Source organism: Balaenoptera musculus, chromosome 2 (genome assembly GCF_009873245.2).
Source record: "Balaenoptera musculus isolate JJ_BM4_2016_0621 chromosome 2, mBalMus1.pri.v3, whole genome shotgun sequence".
NCBI lineage: Eukaryota > Metazoa > Chordata > Mammalia > Artiodactyla > Balaenopteridae > Balaenoptera > Balaenoptera musculus.
In genome coordinates, this window is record NC_045786.1 from 25,854,440 (window position 1) to 25,863,614 (window position 9,175).

General features: G+C 50.9%; 1 non-coding gene across 1 annotated transcript; it reads right to left on the reverse strand.

Moving 5' to 3' along the window:
• Positions 1–8,170: 8,170 nt before the first annotated feature.
• LOC118891406 lies at positions 8,171–8,274 on the reverse strand. Its single transcript, XR_005018987.1, has one exon. It is a non-coding gene; the product is annotated as a U6 spliceosomal RNA (small nuclear RNA).
• Positions 8,275–9,175: the final 901 nt, after the last annotated feature.

Below are 9,175 nucleotides of genomic sequence, written 5' to 3' on the forward strand. Positions count from 1 at the left end.
CGTGTGTGCCTGTATGTGGGCGTGTGTGCACGTGTGTGCACGCACGTGTGTGTGTGTGTGTGTGTGTGTGTGTGTGTGTGTGTGTGTGTGTGTGTGGTGGTCCCAGGCTCCTTTTGTGACTGGAGGCTCCCCGAGGAAGGAGTCGCTGTGTCCCTCAGCCCCGCCTTGGGCAGACACTTCCCATCTGCTTCCTGAGTGGGGGGCCCCTGCTCCGGGCTCCCCTCTTTCCCCTCTGCTCAGGGGGAGCCGTGGGAGGTTCTGAGTCCCTTTCTGACCTTCTAGAGCCTCGTCGAACTGGAAGGATGTCCTCTCCCTCCTTCCAGGGCCCTGGTCTCTTAAAGCCCCTGCTGATTTGGCCACCGCAGAGACCTTGGCCCTCACGCATACCCCACACCTGGGGGACCGTGTCATGTACTCCTAGGTACCTCCACACGCTCCGCCCCTGCTCAGCAGGTACGGCTGGGAGGGGAAGCCGGCGCCCTGCCTGGAGGAAGGATACCTGAATGAGCTTCACTTGAGCCTCACCTGGCCTCAGAGAGGAGCACCCCCTCCCACGGGCTGGGGAAGAAAAGCCCCCGGCCATAGACCCCCAACACAGGGCCGCACCCCGACCTCCTTCTCCCCCGACCCCGCAGTCATCCACCTGGGTGGGGTCGGGGTGGTCGTAGGTCGGTTGTGCCATCTCTGCCCTTTGGGGCGGTCCCTCTGCTGGGCCCTTCAGCCCCCTGACAAAGTGAGGACACGGGTTCCTCTTGTTTCCAGCACTGCATCCTAGTTGCCAAGTGCAGCACTTGGCTGGAATCTGCTGTCGTGCTGGTGCCTCGGTGTCAGCACTGTGAGGGGGCTGGAGCTGCAAGGCTGACCACCACCGGGTCCCCTCCTCACGGGGTTCTCTGCTGCCCAGCGGGGACAGATGGGAAAGGCAGCCGACTGAGGTGTGGCGGTGAGCGGACAAGCCGAGGGCTCCGTACACCAGCCAGACCACTGAGAACTCAGAGATGAGTCCGCCTCTTTGAGCCGTTACCTCATCTGTACATGAGAAAAGGCTTTTTGGTGATTAAATGAGACAACGCATGTCAAATGACAGGTAGATCACAGGTGCTTAATAATACTAGTTGTTTTATATTACTTACATTTAAACTCCTTTTCTGATGCCTCAAGTCACCCCAGTCTTTATCGTGGTCTTTCTCTTTTTCCCAGATTTCTCTCTTTTTTTCTGATTCTTTTGGGATCTGGAAGTTGATAACATCCTTCTATGGCTCACCCGCCATCTTGGGTCTTTATCATTCATGTCTACCAGGGTCAAGGAAGCATGAAAACCTAGACTATGTTGTTTTTCTGAATGTTATCAAAAGAGTTGGAAGAGAAGAGTAGAATCTTCCTTCCCACTTCTGTTTTTTATTTCCTTCTCATTGTCTTCCTTTCTCTCCTTCTTCTCTCTTGCTGCAAGCTACAAGATGATAAGATAAAAAAGCATGGAAACAGAAACTTAAAATTAGCATATATGCACAATGCTGCTGCTTTGGGCAATGGAAAAATAAACCATGCCTACATTTCTATTTTTCCCAGAATCTGAAGAACAACATTGGTTATTTGGGCAGTTGGCTATTCCTGGGTACATTTCAGAAATAACTTGTGTTTATTTATTAGTGGGTATTTATAACAGTGTTTCAGAGCATTTCTCCAATAACCCTGCAAAGGAGTGTGGGCTCCAGCCCTGGCGAGGGACAGGGTAGAAAGGAAAAGATGTCATGGCTGCTGGAATCACCACCCGCCCTCTCCTTAGCACTTCTGCTCACTGGGGCCCCAACATGGGGCAGTCATGGCCGTCTGAAAAACAAGGCTCTGAGCTTTGTTCCTCCACCAGGGCTTCCGTGAAAGGACGTTGTTAGAGCCTGAATCGGATTACTTCACACGCGCACACACACACACAAACACACACACACACTGGGCTCAGGCGGAGATTCTGGAGGCACAAAAGGATGGTGGATTCCTGAGAAGTCGCCCACAGACCTGAGCGGCCAGGAATGCTGCCGGCTCCTGGGAGCTGACATCATCCCCCCTTCTGGCTCTGGGAGGAGCCCTCTGACCCCCAGGTCTTGAGGCAATTATTTTTAGCCTCGAACCCACCCTGTGGCATTTCCATGGTGCACTCGAGGGAGACAGAATTTTGGGGAGGGCCCCGTTGGCTTTTTTGAGCTTCCATCTCTGCCTCTGCCTGTGAAATTAGAGACTGTTAAGGATGGAGCCTATGGGTCCAGCATCTTCATTTGGTGGATGAGCCTGGAGAGGTCGACAGTCAGCTGCAAATCTGCCTTCCTGTTCCCCAGCTCCGCCCCGACCTCATCCCTCCTGCTCTGTTCTGTTACAGCAGTTCCCAAAGAACCTGCTCTTGGGACCACCCTCACTCTCAAAAATTAGTGAGGACCCCAAGAGCTTTTGTTTATTTGGGTTATAGCTATCGACGGATGCCTATGTTAAAAGTTAAAGCTGAGAAATTAAAAATATATATTATGTATTAATTCATTAAAATACATTAATAAACTCATTGCACATTAACACAACATATTTTATGAGTAATAACTATGTTTTCCAAAACAAAAAAATTAGTGTAAAGAGTGGTATCATTCTCCATTTTGCAAATGGTTTTCATGCCTGGCTTCATAGAAGACCATGGGATTGTTATATCTGCTTCTACACTCAATTGTTTGCAATATCACACGTCATGTAGCCTGTGGAAACTCCACAGTGAGAGACTGAGAGGGAAACTAGCAACTAATGTCTTTGGATTATTACAAAAAGAGCCTGGACACCCTCAGGGTTCCCTGTATCACAGTTTGAGAACAACTGGTCTGTGATCTATTCATCTTTAACCCTCTTTTTAACTCTGGCTCATACAGTCATTTAATAAACACTCATTGAAGAATTGCTGAGTGTTGAGCTGGGAATTTAAAGACAATGTAGCATATGTGACTCTGAGTGCAAAAAGAAACAGCCGACTTTATCTTTCTATTAACAACGTAATTATCTGATCTCACGCCCATCTTTCTCCAGGATGCTGGGAAAATTAACCTCTATCCTTCCCGGGCTTCCCCATCCAAAGATTGTGGCATATTCCAGGGGTCTTGAGTAGAGCAAAAGCTCTGGGGGACGGTCCTGTGGCCTGATGCCCAGTCTACACGGGAGCCGTTGAAATATTCACTGCTTACCAGTCGGCCCCGCACCTCCACGTCAGGCTTGAGGCTGGAGGAGGGTCTTGCTCATGTTCCCACCTGCCCCTCTCCCCGAGAGGAGCCAAGAGTGTGGGTACAGGGCCCCACTGGCTCCCCCCTGGGAACCGCAGTCCTCTCTCTCATTCCTTCTTTCTCTCCTCTGGTTCCTTCCTTACAGGCCAGATTCTTCTCCCTGTAAGTTTCTTCAAGACACTGACTCTCTCCCATCCACCACAAAAAGCCAGGGAAATGTGCAGGCTATTTCTGCTTCCTGCCTGCCTCCTGCCTCCCTTGGGATTAAGAGAGTTAATAATAAATGTGCCTGGTGCACACAGAGTAGCCAATAGATGTTCCTATTCTCATTCTTGCTGCTTTTACTCAGGGGACGTTGAGGCACAAAGTTTGAATTCGAAAGGGGAAAATTCAGGAAGAGAAACCCTCCAGGGTTCACATTTCCACGTGTCCCGTGAGGATGACACCGTGTCCCCCCCTTCACCAGCTGCCCTTGATGCCCAAGCAGAGGATGAGGACCGTCCCCCAGCCCCCTTCTCCTCCATAGCCACTCTCCTGTCTCGGATCACACCACGTATTTTGTTCATGGAGAAGCCTGCTCCTGGATCGTCCACAGATTGTGAGAATCAGCGGGGTCTGTGGAAGCTTCTGCAGAGCCCCTGGGTCACCCATCCTGCCTGTGTGCTCAGGCCCCCCGGGAACGGGCAAATCTGCAGAGACACCTGCTCCTCCCCAGCATGTCTGTCCTCCTTCAGGTGACCACCTGCCGCCCCACCTATTTTCAGTGGCGTCAGCTGTGAGCTCAGTGCCTCCTGGGAAGCCCCCCCACCGTGGTCTGACAGAGACAGTGGTCAGCCCCAGGCCGTTGCCATGATGCAGGTCGACCATGTGGGTCCATCTTGTAGAGTCAGTGATTATTGGTGGAATGACAGGTGTGAATGGGCAGAGGAAGGTCACCTCCGTGTAGGCTGAGAGCGTCCTCTACGGGATGCATGTGGAGTTGCCACTTCCTCTCTCACCAGCTGGAGCCCATGGGGCAGCTCTGTCTTAGCCAAAACCATTCTGGTCATTGATCCCTTTGCCCATCCTGATGGGGCTGCTAAGGCATGGTCCCTACTAGTTGTACATGTACATGTGTGTGTGTCCCCGGGCACACAGCACTCAGAAAAATGGCACAGTATGGAGTCTTCTTGTTTTCTCCTAGGCCGTCAGCTGCAGGTCCCTCCACCAAGCCTTGGGAGTAAGTATGGAAGAAATGTGGTTGGTGGACAATTAAGGCTTTTTAAGTGGAAAATACCCTCTTCTTTTTTCTTAGGATGTGAACTCTGTGGATGTCAAGCCTGGTGAGAGCTGCTGTCGGACTTCTTTGTAAGACCAGGCTGGTGACTGCCAAGTGCCCCTGGTCTCCTGTGTGCTCAGGACAAGCGGGGCCTGGTCCCGACTGTGGCTGGGCCCCGAGCCCCTGTGAATCTGGCAGCCTTATCCTCCTGTTCCCGTGGCCCAGAAGCTGGAGATGAGCAGGACACCTTCTAAACCATACCAAGTTCAGAGCAGAGAAACAGGGTTAGGACTCAGCCCCACAGGCCCCAGCCCCCAGCTTCCTGCACAAGCTCCATGACGCGGGGCGATGGGGGCCTCGAGTCAAGAACTACAACAGATCAGAGCTCAGGAAAATTGCCCGCGTTGTCTGGTTCTGAGCAGACTCGCTCGAGGTGAATCAGAGGTGAGTCAAGCGCCTTTGAGGAGGAAATGACTTCCCCGGCGGCCCTTCCTGGCCAGGGCACCATCAGTCACTCTCAGGAAACAGAAGAGAGCAAGAGAGGAGACAGTCTGCAAACTCTTGGTTGCAGACGTCCCTTTTCTTCTAGGATTTGGTGGAATTGTCGTGGCTGATGAGCCTCCTGTGGGGCTGGGATGTTTTTTGACCAAGTCAGGCCCATTCAGTGAGGTGTGGGAGTTCCCTGAAGACTATTCTCCATATACTTTCCAGGGTACCTGTCCCAGGGCATAACCTTGGCTCTTCTCCTGGGGGAGGGGTGTTCCCTGGAAGGCAGGACATGGTTGACAAGAGGCTGGAGAGCCTGCAGTCTCATAGCTCTGTAGTGGCCTCCAGGGTGGAGGGCTTTGTGGTGTGGACCCAAATTCCCGTGGCTGCGATCATGGCTGTCTTAGACTGTGGACTCTGGGAAGGCACTGGCCTTTCTGTCTAAGAGGCTTTGGTGTCTTTCAGCCCAGCAGTGCCCGCGGCTAAGGTACGATGATTTCTCAGGTCAGGCATGACTTTTTCTGCTGACAATTTATTTCCACACCTCCTAAAGGTGCTTAGATCCGAGTCCTAGTTAGGGATGGAGGGAAATTTGGATCATCTAAACCCTTCATCTGACAGAAGAGGAAACTGAGGCTCCATGCCTGTGACATACCCAAGGTCACCAAGAAATTCATGGAAGAACCAGGACAAACCCCAGGTCTCTTCTCTGGCTGGTCCACTGTGTGCTTTATAGTTTCCATTAGGCTAGTTAATAACAACTCAATTTTCATATGCTGTAATTAATACTAATAAGACTAATAATAATGGCATGTTGTTTCGTAACTCTGGAAGTTACTCCTTAAATTTGGGTCCTAGGTCTCCGTTGCCCAACCCTCATAAAGTTAGGTTTGAATGCAGCCTAAACTCCCCAATGCAATGATTTGCTGATCGTGATTAGGCATCATATTTTGGGGGTCGATTTGCCTAGAATCTCGATTTTTTTCCCTCCTCTGTTCTCACCATGAACGCAGGATTCATCTCCGCACAATCTGTGAACTGTTCCCAATAAGACTGTCCTCATTTCATCTCACACACCCCCACTGGCAACACCAAGGGCTGTAACTGATGTGGTTCGGAGACCCGAGTCCAAGCCATAAAAATGAATCCCCTGTGACGGTCTGGACGACGCAAACAGATCCAGCATCTGGTTTTAATGGGAGCGAGAAATTGCTAACAGATGACGGTGGGGCTCACGGGCTACGGTCTCTGGCCTCCAACGAGAACCCTTCCTGACGGCAGCTCCTCCCCGACATGTGCCCCAGACGTGGGTTATTTACAGGACACCACCCAGACCCCGCGATGCTAAATGTATAGCAGCAGAGGCTGCGTGTGTGATGGCTGAGGTCATGGTTATTCATTTTAGCTGTAAAGACATTTGGTTTATAAAACCCCAGTGACTCCACTGGGAGGGGCTTTCGGAGAAGAACAGCCCCCCAGTTCTCTTCCTGTCCCAGCACCGGTGGGATCAGCACTTACGTCACTGGCCCCCATTCAACGCTCTGGGGCCGAGGAAGGCCCTGGACTTGCTCTGGGCTATTTTGCCTTTTGGAAGAAGATGGTGTGAGTCACAGTGATTTACTACAAACTCACCAAAAATGTGTCTGATGTGTTTGTGTCCCAAACAGAAGGCAGAGAAACTGCTAAGAAATTACATGAGGGCTCAGAAACAGACATTTTGGGGCTCTGCAAGAGGCGTTTGGACAAGTCCGTGTCTGGAACCAGTTTCCTCATCTGTAATGTCAAAGTTGGGGTGGGGGGACCAGGCTATTTCTCAGTCCCTCTCCAGCCCTTACAGTGTGCAAGCCTGTGAGCGTGTTCAATTGTGTATTACCAGGGTGTTTTTAATCCGCATGCCGCCTCTCCCAAGGTGGCTGCTTCCTGGAGGTCAGGGGCCACCTCTGGGTGTACACGGCTATTTCTCTACCTCTTCTTGCCCCTGTGGGTTCAATACTCTTGAACTAAAGAGGTTAAGTGAGAGGCAGAGAGGTTATTTAGAAGAATTTGAAATAAACCGCACGCCCCACACCATGTCACAGGCACGCACCATGGAAAACGAAGGTGAAATGGGCGGTAACAGGCCATCCTACCTGGCAGGTAGAGGGCTTGCCTTTATGTATCCAAAGACGTCCAGGTCGATGGGTGACAAATAAAGGCCATTATTCCCAAAAGGGAACTCTGTTCAACCCTCTGCACACAAAAGAGGAATCACTGTCAGTGGGCGCCTTTTGAACACATCCAACAATAGCACAGACTAAGATAAATGTGCCCCAAATCTACGCTCTTTTTGGCAAATTGCAATTTAGCAAAACTGTGCTCATGTAGAGAAAGATGCGTGGGACAAAGTGGTACTGTGGGTGAGGATACACGTGATTTACATTTTCTTCTGCTTGTTCATTTGTATTTTCTATATTTTTAACCACAAACACAGATAAATTACTTCAAGAAAAAAATCTCAATCTCATTTAATCAGTAATTTAAGAATGATGGGGAGGTCCTGCCCCGCGCCCCCCCCCAGAGCAATGGGCTTCCTGCTGCCCCCAGGGACAGAACCACCTCACTCTTCCTCCCTCTTGGTTGGGGTTTGGGCAATTCTGCACACTCCCCTTATATCAGCAACTCACATAGGATCACATGACTCCATCCTTTGTAACAGCCAGTCTTGTGGGACACCCATGGCCTGGGTGGATCCTCTCTCCTTTCCTAGCATTTCACTTCTGAATCAGTCTGTGGGCCCTGAACTCTATTCTTTCTCGTGCCGTCCTTGCAGTATTTCAGGTCCATTTGTGAGCTCACCTCTCCAAATCTTCGAGCAGGTCCCTTGAGAGTGGTAATTCTGTCACCTCCTCTTAAGTTTTCTTTCTTCTTCCCTCCCTCCCTCTGTCCCTCCCTCCCTTCCTTCCTTCCTCTCTTTTTTTTTCTTTCCTTCCTTCCTTTCTCTTTATTTCCTCCCTCCCTCCTTTCCTTCCTTCCTTCCTTTTCTTTCTTTCTTACTTTCTTGTTTACTTGCTTGCTTTCTTTTGTTTTCTGGCTTTGTTGAGCTAAAATTGACGTAAAACATTTTGTAAGTTTATGGTGTACAAAGTAGTGATTTTTATGTATGTATAACAAAATCACTACCACAATAAGGTCAGTTACATCCAAAAACATGGAATGCCTCACAAACTTGTGTGTCATCTTTGCTCAGGGGCCATGCTAATTGCCTCTGGATTGCTCCAATTTTAACACTTACATTACTTCTAGTGACCTAGCTTGGTGCTTCATATCTATTAAGCATCGAGAAATAATTGCAAAATGCAATTGTGTTTGAACGACACTGACAGCATCCTGTCTGAATTCTGAGAATCTGTAAGTCAAGGACTTCAAGGTATCCCGATGAAGTTTGCCGAATACAACAGAGAAAGAGGATGAGTTCTGAGCATGACACCGTGAGCAGGCAAAACATGCAAGGAAAGCCCATGAAACCTCCGTGGTCACGGGTCATTGCATTTGCCTTCTGGGTGGTTGAGGAGCAGTTATGGCAGGTGTGGGCTGGAGGGGCTCCCAGAGCAGACCCTGATGGAAAGCACAGCCGTGGTCCTGCTGCCTCCGCCATGTGTCTTTCCTGAGGTTCACGCAGCAGGAACTTGGCCCAAAATCCTGTGACAAGCTCAGCTTCGGGCCATGGTGACATCGGGCCTTGGAGGCTGTGAGTCCTGCACTGAAAGGCTGCAGTCTGAGTCTCGGGCACTGAGTCCGCAAGACTACGTTTGCAGTGCTCTGTGCATGCACAGGGTGCACAGGGGCCGAATGGCCTCCCCATCGCTACTGGCCCATCTCTGGCTCATTCATCTCCTGCAGCTGTCGGCTGAGAACAACAGGTGAAAGCAGGCCCGGCTCATTGTCCTGGGAAGCCTTTAGCTACGCCTGTCACCCCCTCGCCTGGTGCAGACCTCCAGCTTAGAGCGGCTCACGCTGGGAGGCCAGCTCTCTGCACGATTGTGACCCGGAAAGACCTCGTTCCAGACCCAGCCCCGAAAGTTCCCCATGTCTGGGCCTGGGAAGTTGTCCCGGGGCCTCTTGAGGGGTGGGGTGAAAGGCAGGGACAGGTGCAGGCCCTGATGGCTGCAGGTCCGAGAGTGCATTCCGCCTCCAGGCTGGGCCCCTG